General features: G+C 43.2%; 1 long non-coding RNA gene across 1 annotated transcript in view; it reads right to left on the bottom strand.

Moving 5' to 3' along the window:
* The window catches only part of LOC117056274, a 142,100-nt gene extending 116,234 nt beyond the window's left edge, over nucleotides 1-25,866 (bottom strand). Inside the window, exon 1 of the long non-coding RNA XR_004427720.1 lies at nucleotides 25,616-25,866. This is a non-coding gene — a long non-coding RNA (uncharacterized LOC117056274). The remainder of the gene's footprint in view (nucleotides 1-25,615) is intronic.
* Nucleotides 25,867-26,753: the final 887 nt, after the last annotated feature.

Here is a 26,753-nt window from a genome sequence, read left to right as displayed (position 1 = left end):
ACAGCAGAGAGCCCTGAATCAGGCCTACTGCTATTTTATGGTGGCTGGTCCATCTTAGGATTCAGTGGGTCTTTGCCTGATCCAACTTCTCCCCATCCCCACCAAACAAAAGTCACTGAACTCCAACTCCCATCAGCCAGCAGGGCCAATGGGTGAGGCCAAGATGATGGGAGTTGGGAGTCCAAAACATAAGGCTGGTGTAGTGGTGTACTGCATATTTGTTCTTCTTCTTCTTTATTGCTGCTGATAACTGCGTTCTCTTTCTCCAGCCTTTGGGCAGAACCATGTAGAAACAGGAAAAACAACAACCCAAAATGCCCTCACACTGAGCAGTTTGCTTTTTGATGATGCGGTGGGTGATTTGTTTAAATACCGTATTTTCCCGTGTATAAGACAAGGTTTCCCCCCTAAAAAAGAATGTCAAAAATTTGGGAGTATCTTACACACAGATACATCTCCCCCGTTTTCTTAAATCAGAGTCCCCCCAAAATTGGGGGCGTCTTATAGATGGAAAAATACAGTAAATATATAATCAGCTAGCTCCTGACAATCAGAATCATGCAGCAATTCAAAGGCTTCTCTGAACTTTTGGTGTCTCTCCTCCAAGACCTCTCTGGTTTTAGCATTTGTAATTATTAATAGCTTCAGAGAACCTGGAACAAGGTATGTGGGTGGGTGGGAGAAGACTCTACATTCGCAGATATTAATCCAGCCCTGGTTGCACTGAAGAGTGGAACTACAGTTCTGAATCCTTCAGGCAAGAAGAGGGGTGCCAGTGTGCTGGCTTCTAGTATTAAGTGAATAGAGCTCAGTCAAATGCCGTTTTCACCTGCTTATTGATATCACAGCCACAGCCACGGGGCTCCCTTATGCTCAAACAAAAGCCTCAAGTGATGCGACTGAAAGAAAGAAAACAGGGAGTGAAGCTACTTTTGAAAAGATACTGGAGCTTCTTCTCCCCCCCCCCCTACAGGGGCTGACTCTTGGCTTTCAAGAGACTGCACAAACGAGGCCTCCATCCTAGAAAACACAGGGCAGGTTCACAGACATGCTCACAGTTGTGAAGACCATTCCTATACTATGAATGGTCCGTGCCACCTTTAAGAAAAAGAGGTAGGAATAGGTGTGTGTGTGTGTGTGTGTGTGTGTGTTTAACAAATGGAGGCAGTGAGAGATTTTACTTTCTTGTGCTCCGCGATCACTACAGATGGTGACAACAGTCACGAAATTAAAAGATGCCTGCTTCTTGGGAGAAAAGCCATGACAAACCAAGACAGCATCTTAAAAAGCAGAGGCATCACCTTGCCGAAAAGGTCCGCATAGCTAAAGCTATGGTTTTCCCAGTAGTGATGTGTGGAAGTGAGAGGTGGACTATAAATAAGGCTGATCACTGAAGAATTGATGCTTTTGTATTATGGTGCTGGAGGAGACTCCTGAGAGTCCCATGGACTGCAAGAAGATCAAACCTATCCATTCTGAAGGAAATCAGCCCCGAGTGCACACTGAAAGAACAGATCCGGAAGCTGGAGCTCCAATACTTTGGCCACCTCATGAGAAGAGAAGACTCTCTGGAAAAGACCCTGATGTTGGGAAAGATTGAGGGCACAAGGAGAAGGGGACGACAGAAGACAAGATGGTTGGACAGTGTTCTCGAAGCTATCAACATGAGTTTGACCAAACTGTAGGAGGTAGTGGAAGACAGGAGTGCTTGGTGTGCTCTGGTCCATAGGGTCACGAAGAGTTGGACACGACTAAACAACAACAACAACAACAACAACTTCTTAACCTAGCTCAAGGTTGTCATCTGAACTACCCAGATGCTTAAGTGATAATCAATCCCAGTCAGTCCATCATTTGAAAAATAAGACATTAGAGCTGTCTTTACCCCTATATGGCAACTAGACATTCCTTTTTAGCAACTGTAACCTTGGTTTAAGGAGCCATTTGGCACCCAGCTTATATATCTGAGTTTCTATCACTGATTAAGGGCAATTCTGTATGTCAAATTTCTGGTGCCCCACCTTATTAGAGAAAGAGTGCTTTCCACCAGCACAAAGTCCATACTACACTACACAAAGCACCACTACATATTTTTTTTTAAAAAAAACCTTGTTTAACGATCCTTCCATGCAGCTTCTTTTTTGTGCATGAGCAGACTTTTAACAGAATGTGGCTAATTATGTCAAGTGATAGGCAGTGATTTTATAATACAGAGACCAGCCTGCTGGGGGGCAAACAGAAGTCATCTAATTTGTTTAACTAAAGACAGAATGTTCTATGAACAGCATCACCCCCAAAGAGTTGAAAGTGCAGACCCTTCTTCCTGCAATTCCTAATCTTTGACATTCTTCCCTGTTTAGAATTTTTATCACCCATTATTTCAATAAAGTTTCTATGGTTACAAACCTATTAGAGTTTGAGCTATAGATGCCAGACAATCATATGAAAAATTTAAATTTTCTCCTTTCCTGGACTATGCTAGAGGCAGAAGATATCCATGTATGATGCCCACCCAAGTAGCCTGACAGGACATTTGAAGCAGCTCTTCTTAATTCTTAGACCTAAATTGTATTGTTTACAGCGGTCTAACGGATAGAGGATAGTTGGGAGTGAAATCTCCCATTGGCAGGATTTTCCCAGCATGCCTTGTGTAAGGATGAATGAATCTGTCAATTTCAATTATATCCTCTCAATTTCTTGGCATTTTAATGCTAATTTCCCTTAAAATAGACATTTTTGTACAAAGGTCTGATGAATATGCACTTTTTTTGCAAGCAATTTTCCCTAATATAATCCTTCCTTGTATGTTATTTTCAAGAATGCAATGCATTTTTTGCACACCCTCTCCCCTAATAAGTTCATTTTTGTTCACAGTGGCTGGGGCCCCACATCACAAAATTCAGAGAATAGCAAATTTCAAGGGATAACCATGTTTCAATCAGCATACTGGTTTGAAAAGTGTAAATTGGGTACTTTCTCATTAAAATGCAGGCAAAATCAATTTTCTTCCCTATTCAAAATTTATGGATCAGCCATGATCTCTTAACCTCACCCTCAGACTTACAGAACTGTTTTTTTGGGGGGGGGTGGAATCACCCCCCATTGTTTGCTGCCCTCAGCAACTTAGGTGCCATCAACACTATACATTTAAAACCATTATCATATCACTTTAAACAGTTGTGATTTCTCCCCAAAGAATCATGGGGACTGTGTAGTTTGTTAAAGGTGCTGAGAGTTGTTACAGACCCCTATTCCCCTACAATTCTCAAGAGTTCCCTGGGAAGAGAGGCTGGTTGTTAAACCACTTTGAGAATTGTAGCTCTAAGGAAAATATGGGTCTCTTAACAACCCTCAGCACCCTTAACAAACTACACTCCCAGGATTTCTTGGGGGAAGCCAAGCAGTATCACAGTGCTTTAAATGTATAGCACAGATGGGACCTTGGTGGAAGGATAGGAAAGAAATGTGAACAGCAGCAACAGCCATAAAAATCTGTGCTGTACTGCAGGCTTGCCTCTGTTGTGTTAGTTCTGTGGAAAGCTCATCTTCGAAATGCCTCTCTTCTTTCCAAGCAGTTATTTCATGCCCTGGCTCCAGGGACAAAATCATTGCTAAATGATGCCAATATGAGTAATTGGAGAGGACTGGGCAGGGCAATCCTAGAGAGCCGGAGCAGTTTCGACTGCCAGACTCTTTGAGTCCTGAAGAAGACATCACTCAGTTTCAGAGCTGCAGCACCAAGGGATAGAGATGGACTGGAAGACTGAAAGGATGTCCCTTACAAAGAGGAGGATACAACAGGAAAACTCTGACGGAGCTGTGACGAAATTCCAAGGTAAGCAGAAACAAGACGACGTGACTGAGCAAGAAAACCGTATCAACTATGAAAAGCCAATGGTTGGATCGATTATTGCCCCTCTGTGACTGGAAGGGCATTTGATGGAACCGTGTTCAACACCACCTTCCATGCAGGATCCTCAATCTTCTAGTTCAGCTTTTCAGGGGGCAAAGTGGGTTGCAAAGGGAAGGAGGAATAAGCAAAAATAATTTCACTACCCCTGCCTCCAGCATGAGCAGAATTCTGCTGAGGGCTAATCGGGATCTAACCCAACAATTTTCATTCCCAGTCACCAGTAGGAAAAGCACTCCATTGGGGGGGGGGGTGGGGAGTACACGCTTAGAGAACTCTGAGAAATTTAAAAATCTTTCTAAATAAAATAAATAAAAACAAATCTAAAGGGGGGGGGGGGTCGTCAAGATATGGCTATACAGTGCATTTTTTTTTCAAATATGGAAATGTGCTTCTCAGGTTCCTTAATAAAAGTAGAGGGGTGCTTCCTTACTTCTAAAATGCAGTAAATAAATCTGCAATATAATTTAATGTATTGCAGATGACATGCGATTTGAAGATAGAGGGAGGGAGCAAGGTGGTGCTTGCCGACCCCAATCCGTTGTGCAGAAGACCAACTTACCGCGCAGCAGAAATAAAGAAGGAACTGTGCTCAAAATCACTTCAAAAACTGTGATTGACTGGAATTGATTAAAATTCAAGCATTCAAAAAAAAAAAAAGGCTTCGTTTTATCAGGTTGTGGCACCATCATGGATTCAAAGCATCACTCCAATCAAAGCCTAGCACTGCAGACATCCTACTCTCGCTTGGAGAACATGGGAGTCGCAATGGCCCATTTCATGTTACAATTCACAAACGCCTCTTCAAAAGGAGAACTACCCCCGCCCCCGCAAAAGAAATCCCTGGGGTAAAGAATAGAATTTTAAAAACCTTGCAGTTCTCAGGGTTTGTACCATAAATCATTTCATAAAAGCAAAAACAAAAATAACAATAAAACAAAACAAAATCACATCCACACCTGCTGTGTGATGCATAATAAAAGCAGAAAACCAAAAGAAAGGCACAGAAACGAGAAGGAACACAAAAAGAAAAAGAAGAACTTGTTCTCAAAAGTGCTGGCTCGGGAGGATTTATCATAGCTCGGTGAATTTCATAACACAGATCCCATCTTCTGGCACCAATACTTAAAAGAGCTGAAGCTACCTCTTGAACAACTATTGCTGCCTGTCTGGCATCAAGCAGAAGCCAATAAGGCATTTAAAAAAAACAAAAAAAAAACAAAGCCTGAAAAGGGCCAAACAGCTCCCTCCAACACACTGCAACCCAAATCAAATTCACAAGCCCCGACATGACTTTTCATGGTTTATTAGAGCTTTGGAGAAAGCAGCTCATAAGGTGAGGAATGCAAAACTCAGGTCACTACACCAAAACATTCCAACCTAAATATAATAGATGCTGGGTTTTGGTCCAACTCCTCAGTATAGGTATGTTAACTTTCTTGGGGTCACAGAATATAATAGGGGAACCTGCATGGGCAATGGTCAGGAATGATGGCAGTTGTAGCCCAACAACATCTCCACCCCTAGTGTAGAGACAAGGAACCAGAAATACAGTACACAATTTCTGGAAATCAGGGACTGCCCAGATAACTCCATTATTATTTTAAAAGAGGCATACAATCAATACTTACATTCAACCCTTTAGGGGGTAATTGAATGAAGCCTCACAATCTTCTCTGCTTCTTTCTTAAGATGATTTTTCTTATGCCTCTCTTTAGGGGGGGGTACTTGCTCTATAATAATACAACAAAACACAAAGACTCCATCGGCAGGAGAGGGGTGGGTTGTTTTTTTTTTTTTTTTTTTAGCAGAAAGCGGCAAGCTCAATAGCAAAGTTCAAAAGTCTGTTCTTGGATATATGCAAGAATATATGAGAGCCCCCTTCATGGATCACTGCCTTGTCGTGGCGAAGGGGCTTGAATTACTCAGGGAAGCTATGGACAGGTCAAGATGGACAGGTCATAGTGGAGAGTTTGGACCAAACGTGATCCACCTGGAGAAGGAACTGGCAAGCCACTCCAGTATCCCTGCCAAGAAAACTCCATGGACAAAGACAACAGGCATATAAAAGATATGACGCTGGAAGATGAGCCCCTCAGGTCGGAAGGCGTCCAACATGCTACTGGGGAAGAGCGGAGGACAAGTACAAGTAGATCCAGAGCTGATGAAGCGGCTGGGCCAAAGCCGAAAGGACGTTCAGTTGCTGATATGCCTGGAAGCGAAAGGAAAGTCCAATGCTGTAAAGAAAAGTATTGCATAGGAACCTGGAATGTAAGAACCATGAACCTTGGAAAGCTGGATGTGGTAAAAAATGAGATGGCAAGAATAAACATTGACATCCTAGGCATCAGTGAACTAAAATGGACAGGAATGGGCGAATTCAGTTCGGATGACTATCATATCTACTACTGTGGGCAGGAATCCCGTAAAAGAAATGGAGTGGCCCTCATTGTCAACAAAAGAGTGGCGAAAGCTGTACTGGGATGCAATTTCAAAAATGATAGAATGATCTCGATACGAATCCAAGGCAGACCTTTTAACATCACAGTAATCCATGTTTATGCACCAACTACCAGTGCTGAAGAAACTGAAATTGATCAATTCTATGAAGACTTACAACACCTTATAGAAATGACACCAAAGAAGGATGTTCTTCTCATTATAGGGGATTGGAATGCTAAAGTAGGGAGTCAAGAGATAAAAGGAACAACTGGCAAGTTTGGCCTTGGAGTTCAAAATGAAGCAGGGCAAAGGCTAATAGAGTTCTGTCAAGAGAACAAGCTGGTCATCACAAACACTCTTTTCCAACAACACAAGAGACGACTCTACACATGGACATCACCAGATGGGCAACATCGAAATCAGATTGATTATATTCTCTGCAGCCAAAGATGGAGAAGCTCTATACACTCAGCAAAAACAAGACCTGGAGCTGACTGTGGCTCAGATCACCAGCTTCTTATAGCAAAATTCCAGCTTAAACTGAAGAAAGTAGGAAAAACCACTGGGCCAGTAAGATACAATCTAAATCAAATCCCTTATGAATACACAGTTGAAGTGAAGAACAGGTTTAAGGATTTAGATTTGGTGGATAGAGTGCCTGAAGAACTGTGGATGGAGGCTCGTAACATTATACAGGAGACAGCAACGAAAACCATCCCAATGAAAAAGAAATGCAAGAAAGCAAAGTGGCTGTCCAATGAGGCCTTACAAATAGCGGGGGAGAGAAGGCAAGCAAAATGCGAGGGAGATCGTGAAAGATACAGGAAATTGAATGCAGATTTCCAAAGAATAGCAAGGAGAGACAAGAGGGCCTTTCTAAACGAGCAATGCAAAGAAATAGAGGAAAATAACAGAATGGGGAAAACCAGAGATTTGTTCAAGAAAATTGGAGATATGAAAGGAAGATTTCGTACAAAGATTACCACAATTAAGGACAAAAGTGGAAAGGACCTAACAGAAGCAGAAGACATCAAGAAGAGGTGGCAAGAATACACAGAGGAATTATACCAGAAAGATATGGAGGTCTCATACACCCCAGGTAGTGTGGTTGCTGACCTTGAGCCAGACATCCTGGAGAGTGAAGTCAAATGGGCCTTAGAAAGCCTCACTAACAACAAGGCCAGTGGAAGTGATGATATTCCAGCTGAACTATTTAAAATTTTAAAAGATGATGCTGTTAAGGTGCTACACTCAATATGCCAGCAAGTTTGGAAAACTCAGCAGTGGCCAGAGGATTGGAGAAGATCAGTCTACATCCCAATCCCAAAGAAGGGCAGTGCCAAAGAATGCTCCAACTACCGCACAATTGCACTCATTTCACACGCTAGCAAGGTTATGCTTAAAATTCTACAAGGCAGGCTTAAGCAGTATGTGGACCGAGAACTCCCAGAAGTGCAAGCTGGATTTCGAAGGGGCAGAGGAACCAGAGACCAAATTGCAAACATGCGCTGGATTATGGAGAAAGCTAGAGAGTTCCAGAAAAACATCTACTTCTGCTTCATTGACTACGCAAAAGCATTTGACTGTGTCGACCACAACAAACTATGGCAAGTTCTTAAAGAAATGGGAGTGCCGGATCACCTAATTTGTCTCCTGAGAAATCTCTATGTGGGACAAGAAGCTACAGTTAGAACTGGATATGGAACAACTGATTGGTTCAAAATTGGGAAAGGAGTACGACAAGGCTGTATATTGTCTCCCTGCTTATTTAACTTATATGCAGAATTCATCATGCGAAAGGCTGGACTGGATGAATCCCAAACCGGAATTAATATTGCCGGAAAAAATATCAACAACCTCAGATATGCTGATGACACTACCTTGATGGCAGAAAGTGAGGAGGAATTAAAGAACCTTTTAATGAGGGTGAAAGAGGAGAGCGCAAAATATGGTCTGAAGCTCAACATCAAAAAAACTAAGATCATGGCCACTGGTCCCATCACCTCCTGGCAAATAGAAGGGGAAGAAATGGAGGCAGTGAGAGATTTCACTTTTTTGGGTTCCACGATCACTGCAGATGGTGACAGCAGTCACGAAATTAGAAGACGCCTGCTTCTTGGGAGAAAAGCAATGACAAACCTAGACAGCATCTTAAAAAGCAAAGACATCACCTTGCCGACAAAGGTCCGTATAGTTAAAGCTATGGTTTTCCCAGTAGTAATGTACGGAAGTGAGAGCTGGACCATCAAGAAGGCTGATCGCCGAAGAATTGATGCTTTTGAATTATGGTGCTGGAGGAGACTCTTGAGAGTCCCATGGACTGCAAGAAGATCAAACCTATCCATTCTCAAAGAAATCAGCCCTGAGTGCTCACTAGAAGGACAGATCCTGAAGTTGAGGCTCCAGTACTTTGGCCACCTCATGAGAAGAGAAGACTCCCTGGAAAAGACCCTGATGTTGGGAAAGATGGAGGGCACAAGGAGAAGGGGACGACAAAGGATGAGATGGTTGGACAGTGTTCTCGAAGCTACTAACATGAGTTTGGCCAAACTGCGAGAGGCAGTGAAGGATAGGCGTGCCTGGCGTGCTCTGGTCCATGGGGTCACGAAGAGTCGGACACGACTGAACGACTGAACAACAACATATGAGAGAGGGTGGAGTGGAAGAAGCATTGCATTCCAATGAGAATTTGTTGTGTTCCTTGTTTACATGTAATAATAACCATATGCAATGCCTTTTGAAAGCAAAAGAGGATGTGGGGTTTTGTTTTGGGTTTTTTTTTGGTCTTTTGATACCTAGTACGGGGTGAGCTCCCGTGGCTCGGTCCCAGCTCCTGCCCACCTAGCAGTTCGAAAGCACGTCAAAGTGCAAGTAGATGAATAGGTACCACTCCGGCAGGAAGGTAAATGGCGTTTCCGTGCGCTGCTCTGGTTCACCAGAAGCGGCTTAGTCATGCTGGCCACATGACCCGTAAGCTGTATGCCGGCTCCCTCGGCCAGTAACGCGAGATGAGCACCGCAACCCCAGAGTTGGACACCCCAGGGGTCCCTTTACCTTTACCTAGACCAGGTTCAGCTGAAGGAAGACTGGGATCTATCCGTGATGCTCTGGGTGCTTTTCAACCAGTTGACAAGGATATTTGATTCTTAATTGGCTAGCAATGGCAACATATCAGATTCCCACAGAAACCTGAGGAAAAGTCGACTTTTTGTCAGTGCTGTGTATTATCCCTACACTATGTTTTAGGGACAAGCCCATGGCCATTCTCAGTGTTCCTTACCCATGACACTGACTTCATTATTACATTCCAGACAATGTTGCGTCCTGTACCAGCCAGCTTAAATCTGTCAATTCAATTAGCCTTCGTCTCATCTAAAGGACAGTCAAAAATGTTTCCTGGGTGAGGATTGCTCCTCCTGCCCTGAATAACTGCTCTCTAAGCAAACCATTCATTACAAACAGACCCAATCTTCTGCAACTGAATAAAACTAACACTTTGCCAATTGAAAGGCTTTTAAGGTACAATGATATTTTAATTATATTACATGTGACAGTTATTTAAAAGAAAAGCAGTTTCTTTGAAAGTTATCCGCACTGTCACTATCTATATTCTGTTATTATTGATATGATACGATTATTTCTTCAGTATGATGCAGTTTTTGTAGTGTCGACAGAAGTGCTGCTGCTTTCTGTACCCCAATTAGATATTTTTATATATATCAAGTGGTAGAGAAATGGTCTAAATAAATATTTTCTTCCTTCTCCCGCCCCTTTTGAAGACAGCACGCAATACCCTAAGAAGAAGACAATTGCAGATTTCCCCAATACCATGAATATGGCTGATCTCATACATCACACAATAAAGGTACTATGATAATTTCTTAAAATTTGTATATCATAATGTTTAATTGTTCAATCCACTGTTGTAGTTATTGGGTTTTTTTAAAAGCCACACACTTTAGCAGCAATCTATGCATCTACAGTCATACCTCGAGTTGCGTACGCTCCGTGTTGCGTAAGTTCGACTTACGGACCTCTGCGACCCAGAAGTCCTCCCAGGAGCATGTGCGACACGTGGGTACGCAGAAGCATTCTGCGCACTTCGCGCATGCACAGAAGCGCAAAAACGCACGAACTTCTGGGGTGTTCCCCCCCCCCCCGGGGTGTTCGTGTTAAGCACGCCCGTGTTACGTAGTGTGATCCGGAACGGATCACGTGCATAACACGGGGTACCACTGTACTCAGAAGCAAGCCCCAATAACATCAATGTCCCAGGAAAGTGTACATAGGATTGTAGTCTTTATCATTTATCACTTTATCAAGTTGCTCTTATAAAATGGGGCTGCAGGTTTCATATTTACTTATTGTTAGTATGCTGCTTAACCATAAAAAACTTTAAGTGATTTACATAAAATAAAATGTGCATTAAAATTATTGAAGAAAAACATAGTTAAAAACAAATTAACAAAAACCCCTAAAAATATAAATAACATCAGCAGTTAAGAAATAGAATAAAGCCATATACTGTATTAAAAGGCATGTCAACTCCACATATCTAGGTAAAAAGGTAAAGGTAAAGGTACCCCTGACCGTTAGGTCCAGTCGCGGACGACTCTGGGGTTGCTGAGGGAATTGGTGTTTGTCCACAGACAGCTTCCGGGTCATGTGGCCAGCATGACTAAGCCGCTTCTGGAGAACCAGCGCAGCACACGGAAACGCTGTTTACCTTTCCGCCGGAGCGGTACCTATTTATCTACTTGCACTTTGACGTGATTTCGAACTGCTAGGTGGGCAGGAGCTGGGACTGAACAATGGGAGCTCACCCCATCACGGGGATTCAAACCACAGACCTTCTGATCGGCAAGCCCTAGGCTCTATGGTTTAGACCACCTGCATCAACTCCACATATCTAGGTAGGTTCAGCTAAACAGAAAAGTTTTCAGTAGCCTCCAAGTACATTAAAAAATGCAGGAGGCAGGCAATGATTTAGGTAAGGTATTCTCCCTCTTCTCTCACATTCTGATGCCTGCTGCCTGAAAGTGCAGGGGAGAAGAGAAGAGGGGGACATTTGAATGGAGCAGCAGTGTTGGATACAACCTGAAAAATCCCTTTCAGAGAGCGAGAGAACGGCAGGCCACTATGGAAGACTTACGAGGACACACAAGTCAGGAAGCTGGGTAAGGGTAACAACTCCATTGTCTCTTTCAAATAGGAAGCAAAGAACTGAAGAAAATTTCTGCCACATATGTGTGATTTAAGTTCATTACTAACTAAACTTGTTGTTGTTGTTCAGTCGTTCAGTCGTGTCCGACTCTTCGTGACCCCATGGACCAGAGCACGCCAGGCACGCCTATCCTTCACTGCCTCCCGCAGTTTGGCCAAACTCATGTTAGTAGCTTCGAGAATACTGTCCAACCATCTCATCCTCTGTCGTCCCCTTCTCCTTGTGCCCTCAATCTTTCCCAACATCAGGGTCTTTTCTAAGGAGTCTTCTCTTCTCATGAGGTGGCCAAAGTACTGGAGCCTCAACTTCAGGATCTGTCCTTCTAGTGAGCACTCAGGGCCGATTTCCTTGAGAATGGATAGGTTTGATCTTCTTGCAGTCCATGGGACTCTCAAGAGTCTCCTCCAGCACCATAATTCAAAAGCATCAATTCTTCGGCGATCAGCCTTCTTGATGGTCCAGCTCTCACTTCCGTACATTACTACTGGAAAAACCATAGCTTTAACTATACGGACCTTTGTCGGCAAGGTGATGTCTTTGCTTTTTAAGATGCTGTCTAGGTTTGTCATTGCTTTTCTCCCAAGAAGCAGGCGTCTTCTAATTTCGTGACTGCTGTCACCATCTGCAGTGATCATGGAACCCAAGAAAGTGAAATCTCTCACTGCCTCCATTTCTTCCCCTTCTATTTGCCAGGAGGTGATGGGACTAAACTAGGGGTTGCAACTAAACTAGGGGTTGCAACTAAACTGTATGCTGCAAGACTGGAGTTCTGCTCACTCAACAGGGCTTCCTTTTTCCTCTCCCATTCCCTGCAGCCCCAAACTTCCTCCTAAAACTGTTCTAGAGGGTAAACAGGAAGCCAACTACACCTCATCACATCAGATTAAATAAGGCTTCAGTTGGCCCACAATTCCAGCTGAGATGTCTTTCTCTAGGTATGTTAGGAGGGGAAAGCTTCAACCAGCATAACCTATTGGAGCTGTCCAGGGTCCTGTTGTGCTTCATGTAAGAGAACTTTGATCTGACTTTGCCTTCATTGACTGGACTGGACCTGCTTGCTCTACATGGGTAGGCAAACTAAGGCCCAGGGGCTGGATCCAGCCCAATCACCTTCTAAATCCGGCCCGCAGACAGTCTGGGAATCAGTGTATTTTTACATGAGTAGAATGTGTCCTTTTATTTAAAATGCATCTCTGGGTTATTTGTGGGGCCTGCCTGGTGTTTTTACATGAGTAGAATGTGTGCTTTTATTTAAAACACATCTCTGAGTTATTTGTGGGGCATAGGAATTTGTATATTTCCCCTCAAAAAATATAGTCTGGCCCCCCACAAGGTCTGAGGGACAGTGGACTGGCCCCCTGCTGCAGAAGTTTGCTGACCCCTGCTACCCTTACCCACCTATCCCTGTCCAGATAAAGTTGCAGCTGGGCCACAAGACAAAGCTGACGGAAGGCACTCCATACCACTGAGGCCACCTGAGCCTCAAGTGACAGCAAAGAATCCAGAAGTACCCCCAAGCTATGTATCTGCTCCTTCAGAGGAAGTGTAAGCCCATCAACAGCAGGCAGCCTCCTATCCATCCAGTCTAGGGAACCGAACCATCCACTAACAGTGCTTATCTGGATTGAGCATCAGTTTGTTGGCTCTCATTCAGTCCATTACTGAGGCAAGACAATGGTCCAGCACATCCACTTACATACTTGCAGGAGTAAAGGAAAAGAAGAGTTGTATGTCATCAACATTTTGCTAACATCATACTACAAAACTCTGGATGATCCAACTCAGCAGTTTCATGTACATGTTAAACTGCGTAAGGTAGGGGATAAAATTGAAACTTGAGGAACCCCACATTGAAGGCTCCATGGGGCCAAAGAGCACTCCCCAAGCATCACTCTCTGGGAATGACCATCTAAGTAGGACCAGAACCGCTGCAAAGTGCAGCCACCCACCCCCAACTTGGACAGCCACCCAGAAGGACATCACAGTTTATGGTATTGAAAGCTGCTGAGAGGTCAAGGAGAATTAATAAGGACACATTTTCCCTAGATTCTCTCCCAACAGAGGTCTTCATACAGTTGGTCATCAAGCAGTTTCTGTCCCAAAATCGGGCCTAAACCCTGTTTCAAATGGATCTAGAAAATCAATTTTCTCCAAGAGTGCCTGGATCTGGTCCATAATCATCTGCTCAAGGACCTTGCCCAAGAAAGGGAGATTAGCAACTATATGCACACTTTCCCCCATATGTATTTGTGTACACATTTTCTATTGGATAACAGCAGCATTTGAATAAGTTTGAACTGTGAAAGATAGAACTGTATTTCAGTTTGCATATTGTTTCAGGAAGTGCATATCAAGTTTTTGTTTAGTCGTCTTAGTCATGTTCAACTCTCTGTGATCCCATGAACCAGAGGCTTGCCTTAAAATGAGAAGCAAATCAGATTTCTGCCCCCAACCCTACTTTTGACAGAATACAATCTGGGCTTTTCATTTTCCCCAGTACTTGGATTCTGCCATGCCTTTTTTCTACCACCACCTTTTGAAATTGTAGTAAAGCCTCTCATTCAGTCAGCTTTGGGGCTCAGGGTTAAGTTGACTGAGGATGGGAATTATATTTAATGATATTCTACCATGATAGAATTCTATTCTGTTTTGCTGTGGAGGGAAAGCAACTGTTGCTACCTCTGGGTTGACGTTAGCTATAAAGATAAGAAATTGGATTTTTAAAAAAGTGTCTAAAGTAAGGAAATGAAAACATAACTCTTCTCTGGTGGAAACGAAATGAAGAACCTCAATAGGGTGGAGGGTATTCTGATTTTTTTGTTAGGTGGTTTACTTTGAGGTTGATGTGTTTTGTTTTAACATGTGATGTGATTTGCAAACAGGTAGGTATTTTTTGATAAATTGTTTCATATTTTGAAGTAACATTAACCACAGAAGCAACTAAGCTGAATCAATGCCTAACGAGACCAAAAGATGTTGAAATTCACTGAAATGTTTGAAGAGTTCTGCCTATTTCTTTGGTCATCACAAAGCTTACTGAATCAAAGGAGAACACAATAACTGCATGATCAACCTAATTATTCATCCTCCTTTAATTTAGTCATTTATATGGATGCCGTGTGCATGAGCCCCAACATGCTATGCCTCCAATTCTTTAGCCAAAGCAAAATCACACATGCATTTCAAAGCACATGAATCACCACTTAAGTATTTTACTCCTGTCCATTTTATGTGCATTACTATCATTTACAAGATAATACATTTCCCAGTTCAAATGTCACCTACACATTCCTTCAGCTAATGTAAAAGTAGCCCCTAACCCTTGACTTTGCCTATCCTGGAATCTAGAATCATAGGGACATATGTAGCTGGAGAACATCCAGCCAATGGGTCAGATTAGGCCCACCAGGGGTTCTAATTCAGCCTGTGGGACAACTTCCCTCAGCTATGCCCACCAACCACACACATCAGCTGTAGGGCAGGTAAAATCACTACTGCAAAAGCAACAATTAGGCAACCTTGAAATAGATTCTCAGTTGTTCTTGCATTTGGTGTCTTTTAAATCTGGCCTCAGAAGCAAGCCCTGCTAGGATTGATTCCCGAGTGCAGCTGATCCCTGCCAGAAGTAGGGTTTGCAGCTGTCCCCCTAAAATTTATTCCATTCAGGAGGTCCCAACTACAAGCTCCCGAGTGAAGCTGAAAACAGTGAGCTTAAATTCAGCACTGACAGAGCAAGTCCTGCATTCAAGTACTCCATCATTCAAAGCTGATCCAAAACCAGCACATCTGTCATTTTGTAAATAATATTTCACACAATGGAGCTACGATTAGCAACGTGAAATAGAGGACAGAGTAAAAGGATTTGGATTATAATAGGATAGAGGCTGCCAAATGAGCCTTTGCAAAAATTTCTGAGGCTTCTAAATGTGTTTCAGAGATGATCTTGTCTCTCTCATCTCCTCCCACTTGAGACTTTTGATGGATATAAAAATTCCATTATGTTGACCATCTTCTAATTGAACAAATCTACTGCTGTTACAGGCTTTACGGTACAACCCTACTCCCACTTTATACTTATTTCTGAGATGTGTTGCACTGTTAAAATATGTATGTGTGTGCATATATCAAAAGGATGGTTGATTCAGTCTATTTTTGGCCCCTATCTCTTTCGTGAGACTTATACACCACCCTCTGAGTGCAGAAAGAAGGTCTCTATTGCATGTATCTAAGCTCCCATGACCATAAATGGGAATCTACTAGGGAGGATGAATTTCTGGTTCATGTCACTTTTGCATGCACTCACCTATAAGACTGCCCCATCCTGCATGTACATTACTTCAGCATTAATTGCTGCTTCTTTTCACATACACACACACACACACACAATCTACATGGAAATTCACATTTAAATTTCTAAGCACATTTTTTCTCCCAGAAGATGCATTTCAAAATGTGATCATGTGAACAGAAAACATGGAGCATCCCAAAAGTGCAAAAGTTGCTGGATAACCACCTTCCTATGTACACATTAGTCTAGGAGGGGGTGGATCAGCGATGAAAGACTGATTCCTCCAATCAACCCTACTGCTATGGCCAAAAAATAAATAAAAAATTACTCATTTGTTGCAAGTTAGCTTAACACTCTCAACCTAGAATCAGAATGTGCTCCACAGCAGGTTTAGCACTGAAGTGGAAATGAGCCAACAAAAGGATAGCATCAACAAAAACTCTTCCTGCAAAATGTTAGCAGAGGCTTCCAGAAGAATGTCATCTCACATGCTTCTTCCTCAAACAGGCTACTAGAGCACAGAAACACAGAAAGAAGCCTTATATACTGATGCGGACCATTGGGCTAACTAACTTAACACTGTCCACATAGACTGGAAATGGATATTCGGGCAGGGTTGTTTTCCCAGTCCTGTCTGGCAATGTTGGGGATTGAATCTGGGACCTTCTGCATACAAGGGAGATGAACTACCACTTAGCTAGAACATTTCACCTATTTTGCTTCTCAGGTTAAGTAGCACTAGCCATGGGTGGCACTTGGAAAGGCCACCCACCCACTGTTGCTGAAGGAGGACAGATGGTAGAATAACCACAGCCAGAAGCATATATATATATATATATATATATATATATATATATATATATATATATATATATATCTCCATCTATCTATCTCTCCCTCCCTCCCCCTCTTTCTTTCTCTCTCACACACAAAGTCAAGGTGGATAGAATCCAAGGCTGGCCAAGTTATTATGGTGCATTGTTTATATTTTATATTTTAAAGGATACCACAAATGGTGAGAAGAAAACAACTCTCTTAAGCATTTTAATTTTAATATCCATGGCAAAACCTCATATGGCCTCAAAGTAAACAAATGTGTCCTTCCTTTTCAGCCCAGTGATTAAAATGTGCCCCCTTGGTTAATCAACAAAAGCATAGTGATTGGTCTACCAATTATGCCAATAAAGACTACAGCCTTATTTGCTGGACATGCCTTGAATGGACAGTATTATTCCTAAACATTCCATCGTAAAGCACACTTGCTAGCAAGTCAGCTCCATTGAAGATAATGGGAATAATTTATGGGTAAACATGCATAGAATTGGGCTGCATAGCAGCCCTCTGTCTAATTATATTTTTTAGAGACATAGCCTCATAATTAGGAACAAAGACTTTCTTCCCATTCTTCCTTTCTCCCTGGCACAGCTCAGAAGCACTGTTGAAAGACACAGCTTTAGGTAGACAATCTATTTGCAATGTCTTCCTGATTGAATATCAGTGCTTTCTTCTGTCACACTGAACTAATTGGTTTCCTGGAAAACAAATTTGCGACCCTAACTTTGTTTCCTCTGCTTATTTGTTAAGAAATGTTCGTGTAAATATACTGTGGAATTGCAACGGAAATGAGAAGATGCTTGGTTGCCTGTAGCAATAGAAACTGGATAAGGGGTCAGCCATAGATGACCATGAGCGGCAGAGCTGCCCAGCCTCTCCAAAATGTCAAAACCTCACTTTTAGCACTGTTTCTTACATTCTAGAGCAGTGGTTTTCAAATTTACAACGGGCAAAACCTTTCTAGGCCCCTTTGCCTGACAAAGGGCCCTTTTGTATTTGTCTCCAGAGTTGACAACACACAACAGAAACTGCTCAACATTCCCCAGCCACTGGCCTTTGCAAAGGATGATAAATAATAGTGAAGAAACAACTACTTAGGGCATCTTGTCTATCAGTTAACAATTTTTCTCATTAAGAAAGCCATAAGAAACTTCCAATGAAGTCCAGGACGCTAGAGGATATAGTTGTTGATATTGATTAAAACTGTACTTGCAAAATTTAAAAATTTATAATTTTTATAAATATAAATGACTACATCATCTAGGTGGTTTCCTGCAAAAAACAAAACCCAAAACTTTCTTATTAAATTAAAATCCATCATTTAGTGTAGACCTTAAAAAAAGTTTTAATAGAGGGAACACAGTTTGAAAAACATCATTATAGAAAAATAGCAATGAGAGTTGCAGACTTTTTATTGTGATCCAGTTGCTTTTGTCCAGCTCACTAGATGTTCTCCTGACATTTTCTGCATCTACACGTCATTAGTAACTTCCTATGGAACTTTTTTTTTACCTCTTATGTATTGTTCTCTGCATACAAAGGACCTGGGCAGTTAAAATACTGTAATCAAACTGCAACTAAGGCACTCAAAATTCCCTTCTTCCCTCCTCATACACAAAGTCAACTGGAAAACTGTCTTCCACTGCTTCCTGAAGACAATCACATTTGCATCTGAATAAATCAGCAAAAGAATCAAAACCCAAAGTTGAGAAGCCATCATCATAAACACCTCTCTGGGAAAGGGTGGATTATAAGTCTTTAAAAATAAATAAATGCCATTGCAGCTTGGTGTGTGGCTTGTAAACATAGCAGGGTATTTCCAGTTGGTCTTCCAGGTTGTGATGGGACAAAGGGATAGATATGTTCTCTTAGGTATGATGAACTCAAGTCACTTAAGGCAAAATGGGCCACCACCAACATTTTCAGCTAAGATAAGAAGTTACAGGTAGGTAGCCGTGTTGGTCTGCCATAGTCAAAACAAAATAAAAAAATTAAAAAATTCCTTCCAGTAGCATCTTAGAGACCAACTAAGTTTGTTCTTGGTATGAGCTTTCGTGTGCATGCACTCTTCTTCAGATACACTGAAACAGAAGTCACCAGACCTCTTGAAGAAAACAACTCTCTTTCTCAAGCTCTGGGAGGAAGACCTTTCATCGCCTACAGACAGCCACCCAATCTTAAACAACTCCTCACCCACAATAATACAACAACAGGACTTAACATGGACACTGGTACCAGAGCCTGCAATAAACCCAGATGCTAACTTTGCTGCCACATACACCTGGACAACGCCATTACTGGCCCCAACAACATCAAACATACCATATCAGGACTATTTAACTGCTTATCTTCTAACATTGTGTATGCCATCAAATGCCAACAGTGCCCTTCAGCTCTCTATACTGGACAAACAGGCCAAACCCTACGCCAAAGGATAAATGGACATAAATCTGATATCAGGAATCGCAAGACAGAGAAACCAGTAGGAGAACACTTCAGTCTCTCAGGACATTCTATACAAGATCTCAAAGTAGCTGAAAAGAGAAGTTGCTGAATTGCAACTAATTACCAAACTTAAAACCATGGAGAGGCCTGTTCTGAACAAAGACATTGGATTCTTATCTCATTATACATGACAAGGCTATCTTTAGCCATCTCACCCCTTGCTTTTTTCCTGTCAGACCAAATGCAGTCGTTAACAGTCGTCAACAGGTTTTCCACACCTATCAGCCAATCACCCATTCCCACCACCCTTCTGAGTAATACTCCTCCCCACTCTCTCACTATATATAAGGGTCTGGTGACTTCTGTTTCAGTGTATCTGAAGAAGTGTGCATGCACACGAAAGCTCATACCAAGAACAAACTTAGTTGGTCTCTAAGGTGCTACTGGAAGGAATTTTTTAATTTTTTATTTTGTTAAGATAACAAGGTAATAGAGAGACCAATTCTCTAACCATGGGGTAGGGGATCTGTGGCCCTCTCGACAGTACAGGACCACAACTCCTGTCATATCTGACCATTGGCCGAGCTGGATGGGCTGGACAGAAACATCTGAAGTCCAACAACATCTGAAAGGTCAAATGTTCCCCACCCCTGCTCTAAGAAGAATGATAAAGAATTTAGTTAGTCAAAACACACTGAAGACAATAATATACAACAAATAGGTAGCAATACTACACTGGCATCAGTCTACAGAACCTTCATATACTCTGCATTTCCACTCTTTCTGTTGGTTGAGACTAAAGGTAAAGGTACCCCTGACCGTTAGGTCCAGTCGTGGACGACTCTGGGGCTGCAGCGCTCATCTCACTCTATAGGCGAGGGAGCCGGCGTTTGTCCGCAGACAGCTTCCAGGTCATGTGGCCAGCATGAGTAAGCCACTTCTGGCAAAACCAGAGCAGCGCATGGAAATGCCGTTTACCTTCCCACTATTTATCTACTTGCACTTTTTGGAGTGCTTTCGAACTGCTAGGTTGGTAGGAGCAGGGACCAAACAACGGGAACTCACCTTGTCATGGGGATTCAAACCGGCGACCTTCTGATCAGCAAGCCCAAGGCTCTGTGGTTTAGACCACAGCGCCACCCACGTCCCCAGGGGTTGAGACTACTAGATGACAATTTTCCAGCTGGTCTTTTTGAGCTGTGCACTGATTTTGCAAGTCATTACATGGCTATGCATCAAAACACCTGTCTTGGTGTATGTGGAGAGACTTGGATGAAGAATCCAGACCACAGACTAGGTTGTGGGAGGGCATCAGAGAAACTAGGAAAACGTTCTTCTACCCAAGATCAAAGTTCCTTCATGCAAATGAAGGATAATCTATGCATGTCCCAAAGAAAACCATCAAGTTACTTGGAACATGTAAGGCAGCAACTGACAGATCAGTGTAGTTTCATCTCTCGGTTGCCTTGGTAGCCCGTGGGAGGTCTGCTGAGTGCCTGAAAAATGTGCATTTATTTTTAAAAAAATCATTTCAATGGGAGACATAGACGTCACCAATTAACTTTAGTTCAAGGAGAAGAGTAACTTTCCCATGTCAGTCAGAACGAAATTTGGAAGGGTTCATAAAAATGGGAGAGATTACTAAATTAACAAGAAGAACACCTCTGCAGTTCTTAAAAACCACTTTAGTAGTTCGACCTGTTGTATACAAACACAATATTTAAGGGCTTTGTTTTCTCCTGCTGTATCCATGTAAGTCGCTTTATTGCTGCCAATTTCATCACTGAGATTTTAGTGCTGTGATATAATCTTTATTTGTGCAATTAAATCAGGCAGCAGGTTGGCATGTGCAAAAATGACTTTCATTCCATTTTTTTTTTCAAAAGCCAAACACATAAATTAATTGTTTACATCCCTTTCATGCAATGAGGAAAATAAGCAGGTTTCTTTTTCAAAGAAATATAGTAGCTTGCTAATTATACAGGCAATAGGATTCAAATATATTTCCAGAAGGAACTTGTATTTCTTCTGCCATTTTGAAAGGCAGAATGGAAACTGAATGCTCTTTTTAACGTTTCATATTTTAATGCAAAGACAAAACACAAAAAGATATGGCAAATATGCATATGATAAAATAATATGCCTTGTGGTGGTTGAGTCATATTTTTTTTTAAAAAAAGTTATTCTGTAGTAGTAGCATTTACAGCTTTGTTGTGGTTGTTGTTGTTGTTGTTCAGTCGTTCATTCGTGTCCGACTCTTCATGACCCCATGGACCAGAGCACGCCAGGCATGCCTATCCTTCACTGCCTCTCGCAGTTTGGCCAAACTCATGTTAGTAGCTTCGAGAACACTGTCCAACCATCTCCAACACTGCCCAACCATTGTTGTGGTTAAGTTTGGTGTATTCAACAATTTGAACACAAAAGATTATAATAATGTAAAAAAAAGTTCTTGATCCATTAAAATAACAATACCACACATTGAGGCAGCAGTCCTGTGGCTGCTTACCTGGGAGTAAGCCTCAATGAACTTGGTGTGCCTTAGTTATTTGACGTATCTGCATTGCACACGGTCTTTTAAGTGCTGGCTCCCTACCAGATCCATTTCATTTAGGGCAAAGAAATGCCCCTTCCATCAGGCCTTTGAAATAGAAGCTTTTGGGTTATGAATTACTTTTACATTGCTTTGATTTTATTCTTATTCTTATATCATTCTTATTTGCACCAACTAGTTTTCATTGCTAGTCCTACTCAAAGCAGACCCACTGAAATTAACACACATGCCTAACTTAGGCCCCTTAGTTTCAATAGGTTTACTCCGAGTAGGGCTAGCATTGTTGACAACCCATTATTTTGTACAGTAATTCCAAACGCAATAGCTTCCCAGAGGACCAGTAGCTTAAGAGGTAAGGCAATACAATAAAAAGAAGGGAGATTTCCTATATTTCTATTCAGATGAATAATTGTGCTGAAGTAAATAGGATTTCCCAAGTGAGTAAGCAGGAATCAAACGAACGATGGATTGAAGCCCCAATATACAACATAAGGCACAAGGAAAATCAGTTTGGGGGTTTCAACCTTGCCTTTTGACAAAACAGCATTTGTCTATGTCACTAAACCGCTAGAAAAATTTTTGACACTGACTGCACCCAGTGGTGTAGGTCAGGAAAAACTAGAATGGAAGCACAAAGTAGGAATAGAACAAACTGCACACAGCTCTCTGCAGTGTACCGGTACCCAGCTACCTAAAAAAAATAAATCTTAAATAGATTTCATTAACTGCATCACATCAGTTTAACACTTTTCTAGCACCATATGTTATAAATTCATAAATCTGATAAAGTACCATTTCAGGTCTGTTTCCAGTAAGTAAATATATTTTTCTCTAAAAAGTGCATTGCAGGGCAGAAGATTTGTGTTTTATTGGGAGCAAGGAAAACACTGAGTATTAAAACCTACTTAATATTGACAATACAGCTATAAAAGCTTATTAGTGCAAAACACACACATGCTGTTAATGACAACCAGACCTGACACCTGATTTGACCAAAGGATTAAGTATTCCAAAGCCCACTGGTGTCAACTATTATGAATGGATTTGTGCATCCAAGCAAGACACAGTAACCCAGGTTGCACCATGTTCTGGAGGTCTGGGGGTGTATTGTGGGTTTAAGCACTCCTTCCTCTTCCCCCTCCCTGATACATCAATTACTCATCCATTTCTAAGTTGTCCTAACCACAGCTTTCAAATGTAGCATCCAAGTCTGAATCAAGTAAAATATGACTGGTGCTGACACTCAAACAAAGCACAACTTGAAACCATGGTTTGAGGTTGGTTTGCAAAACATGAATTATTAGTGAGTGCTAACCATGGTTTACCCAGTTCAGGCATCAAGGGGAAAGTGGGGATAATACAACCTTGAAACAGAGAAGAGAATTCATGTGTGTTAGGGAAGGAGGTCGCATAAGCAACATGGCACATTCCTAGACTTCAAAACTATGTAGGACATTTTCAGAGCTAAAAATGCCAGCAGGGAACCAGATGGTTTTAGCAGAACAAAATACCATCTTAAATATTTGAGCAGTCTCCCTACCATCCCACCACTGGCTTTGAATTTATAAGGCCAAGGTATCTGCAGATCACAATCCATTATTTAACAAATCATTAGAATAGTATGTAGATTAGACTCTACATCAGATGGAAGATCATAGATATGCTACTCTTTCCCCAATGTGTTGGTGTTTGGCTGCTAATTACATCAGTGGCACAATGCTTCAGGAAATTTAGAAGCATTAAGCTCAATAAAAAATAAAAATAAAGATCCCTCTCATAATTATGAGTTAATGTTTTGCACCATGGAGTCATTCCTTTTTAAGAAAAGTATGAGAACAACCAATGCATGCTAAGATACCAAAACACTACTGGATAACCTGAAGTTTTGCTTTGTTTTATTGTTTCCAGTCTTCAAGAAGAAACAACACATCCCAGTAAATCCAGAACTCACCTGGTGAGACCTAAGGTTTGGAAGAATTTAATGCTGTGATCCTAACCACCCTTACAAAGGAGTAAGCCCCCCTGAACGCAACTGAACTTATTTCAGAGTAAACATGCCAAGGGCAGCACTGCACATTATCCTCCGCAAGTCAAGGTCAGGGATTTCGTAATAAACTTTCTGCAAACAAAATCTCAGCTAAGTTGCTATTCTCTTTGGGGCATGTGTCTTTTGACCACTAGCTTGCTCTTTTCTCAGTATGCACAGAGTAGCTTTTTCTGCTTCATTTCTTTACTGTATTGCATTTACCCCTGAAAGAACCACGAGAAGTCAACTTTCCTTAGGGTTGCATATCCCTAAGGAAAAAAACAGGAAAAGTTCTGATGTATCTTTAAGACTTACAATTTATCATGCCAAAAGGTTTTATGGCTACAAGCAACCCACTTTGTCATATTCAAGAGGATACATATGGCTGCAGCCACAATCCAGTGCACGTTTACTTGAGAGTAAACCTCACAGGCTTACTTTTGTATAGGAAAGCAAGTGACTTCTCATCCATGAAACCTTATACCACAAGATCAGTTAGCTTTCTGAAAGGTGCCACCAGACCCTTTCTTCATCGTTGCTACAACAGACTAACACCATTACCTCCTCTAGTATCAATATTCAGGGAGTTCTTCTTTTTTTTAAAAAAAAAAAAATCCTCAAAAAAGCTATTAAGGAACAAGCATTAATGGGTCATCCCATCCACTTCCCAAAGTTGCAAGATTCCAAATCTACCAACCAACCAGCATTAGCCACCAGCAGAGTTGGGAACAAAAAAAAAAAAGCCCTTTTCATTTAACGCAATTTCTGTGGGAGAATAAAATCAAACCCAGTCCCCTGCGGAGATGGTTAGGAAAACAGAAGGTTAACACTGTTTCCTTAATTGGCAATCTGTCTTTTAAAATAAATAAATAAATCCCTGCATCTTATTTGGGAGGGGTAAAAGCAAAGTAACAGCTGCCCTGACATCAATACACTTTGGAAGTCAAACAGTGCAGGCTAGCAAATAATCCGGCATCCCATTGTGGGGAACTGACAGTTCACAGCTGAGAGCCACTGGACTTCTCAACTCTCTCGCTCAGACATGAAAACAATAGCTTGCTCTTCTCCACCAACCCCCAGCCAAACACACGCATCCAATAGTACTCTCTCTCACACAGGAAAAGCTCCAGAAAAAGTAGGCGAGCTGAACCCAAAGCCTGGCATCCACACGGTGGATCTATAGGTACTGGAACCAAGGCAGAGGTGGGCAGGGAAGGAGTTGGGCGGCTGCCTACCTGACTCATCCAAAGGTCTGAGAAGCTCGAAGCTACTAGGAGAGAAGTCCAAGGGCTCGCCTCCTCAACTTCGGGCATGGACTGCGGGGCGAAGCCCGCAAGGCCACGGGCTCCTCCTCAAGTTTCGCTTGCAAGAAGCAAAAAGAACCTAAAAGCAAGCAAACCCTCTTGCTCTCCAGCAACCCGCGCCCAGGGCATTGCCTTGCAAATCCGCGCTTCCCCTCGCCATGCAAATCCTCTTTTAATTAGGCCAATAAAGTTCCATCTGCGGGGCTTCCTGGATGCTCCTTCTTCCTCGCGTTCCGGCTGCCGGCGAAGCCTCCTTGAAGGGCATCCGAGCACCAGAGCAATGCTCCGGAGGGCGGCCGGGCGCCTCTGCCCCGCCAAGTGCGCCCATGCCTTTCAGGCGCCCATGCCACCTAGGAGCAGCAGCCGCGCTCACCCCTTGCCCAGACATCTTGCTCAACGCCCCCCAGCCCAGCCCTGCCCGGCGGCGGCCGATCCCCTGCCCTGCGCCGCCCGAGTCCAGCCCTTCCAACAACGGATGCTGCGCGGGGAGATCCTGCCCCTCACGCACAGCCACAGCCACAATACACACACGCACACACACACACACACACACACCCAGGAAGAATCCTGCCCGGCGCCAAACCTCACCGGCTGGGCTCAGCTCACGTCCTTCCCTTGACGGGCAGCAGCAGCGCGGACGCTTCTCAGCGGAGCTCCGGCTCCTGCTCTCCGCTTTCCTGCCCGGCCGCCCATTCCGCCAGCATCCCTTCTCCCTCCGCCGCTGCCGCGCCGCCAGCCCCGCTCTCCCCGCAGCTGCACCAGCCGCCGCGGCAGCAGCAGCAGCAGCAGCTATTCACGCCGCACGCCCAGCCAGCAATGGAACTCGGCCCTCGCCGACTGACAAGCGCCGGCAGCCAATCGGCGCCTTCTCGGGCTCCCCGGGAGAGAGGGGCGCCCACCAATGGCGGGAGGAGGGCTGCCCACCCAGCCGCTGCCCCCGCCCACCCAGCCCCCGTGGTCGACTCCTCGCTTCCTCGCGTTCTTCTTCTCCCCCTGCCTCAGTCGGCAGCTCGGCTTCCGGGAGAGCGCGAAGGAAGGTGCCGCCGGCTCCTGGTGGGGCTTTCGGGGGCTCGGGCTGCGCGGGCTGCGGCGCCGAGGTGCGTCCGCCTTGCCAGAGGCTTCGTGTAAGGTGGCGCGGGCGTTTTGGCTTCGGCCACCCCCTTCCACCTTAACCGGGGGGGAATCAGAGGGACGCGGCGGTGGGAGGGACCCAGGGTAGAAAGAGAGGGGGGGGGAGGGACGAATCGGTACCAAAGGAATCACTGCTTCTTTGGGAGAATACCTTTAGAGTAAGTGCTGCACGCAAGGAAGGTGGGATTAGCATCGCGGGGGGGGGGGCAGGTGTATAGGGCAGAGATAGCATAATATGCCCCCATGCTGAAGGAAGGTTTGTACCTGCTGCAAGCAGAAAGTGCACCTTTCTGATCCCTTGTCCCTGATGACTCCAGCCTTCCCCGTTCCTTTCCTCCCCAGCCCTCCCCCCCCATTTTCATTCCTTTTCTTATCTGAAAGCTGGCTTCGTTGCGTTTCTAACAGATAGGTATTTAGGAATGGGGCTGTGGGGTGAGGGAATGTAGCAGAGCCATCGGTAGCAACAAAGGAGAGGTTCGTGGCCAAGGATGGAGATTGTCCCAGGAAATAGGGAGATCACTTGTTTTTGTTTTTTGAGTTTCATGCAACATTGTATGCTTCTCATTCTCAAAGGCTATGTACAGGTTAGCAACTT

This window comes from Lacerta agilis, chromosome 1 (assembly GCF_009819535.1).
Source record: "Lacerta agilis isolate rLacAgi1 chromosome 1, rLacAgi1.pri, whole genome shotgun sequence".
Lineage (NCBI taxonomy): Eukaryota > Metazoa > Chordata > Lepidosauria > Squamata > Lacertidae > Lacerta > Lacerta agilis.
This window is presented reverse-complemented; position numbering and strand designations above follow the sequence as displayed.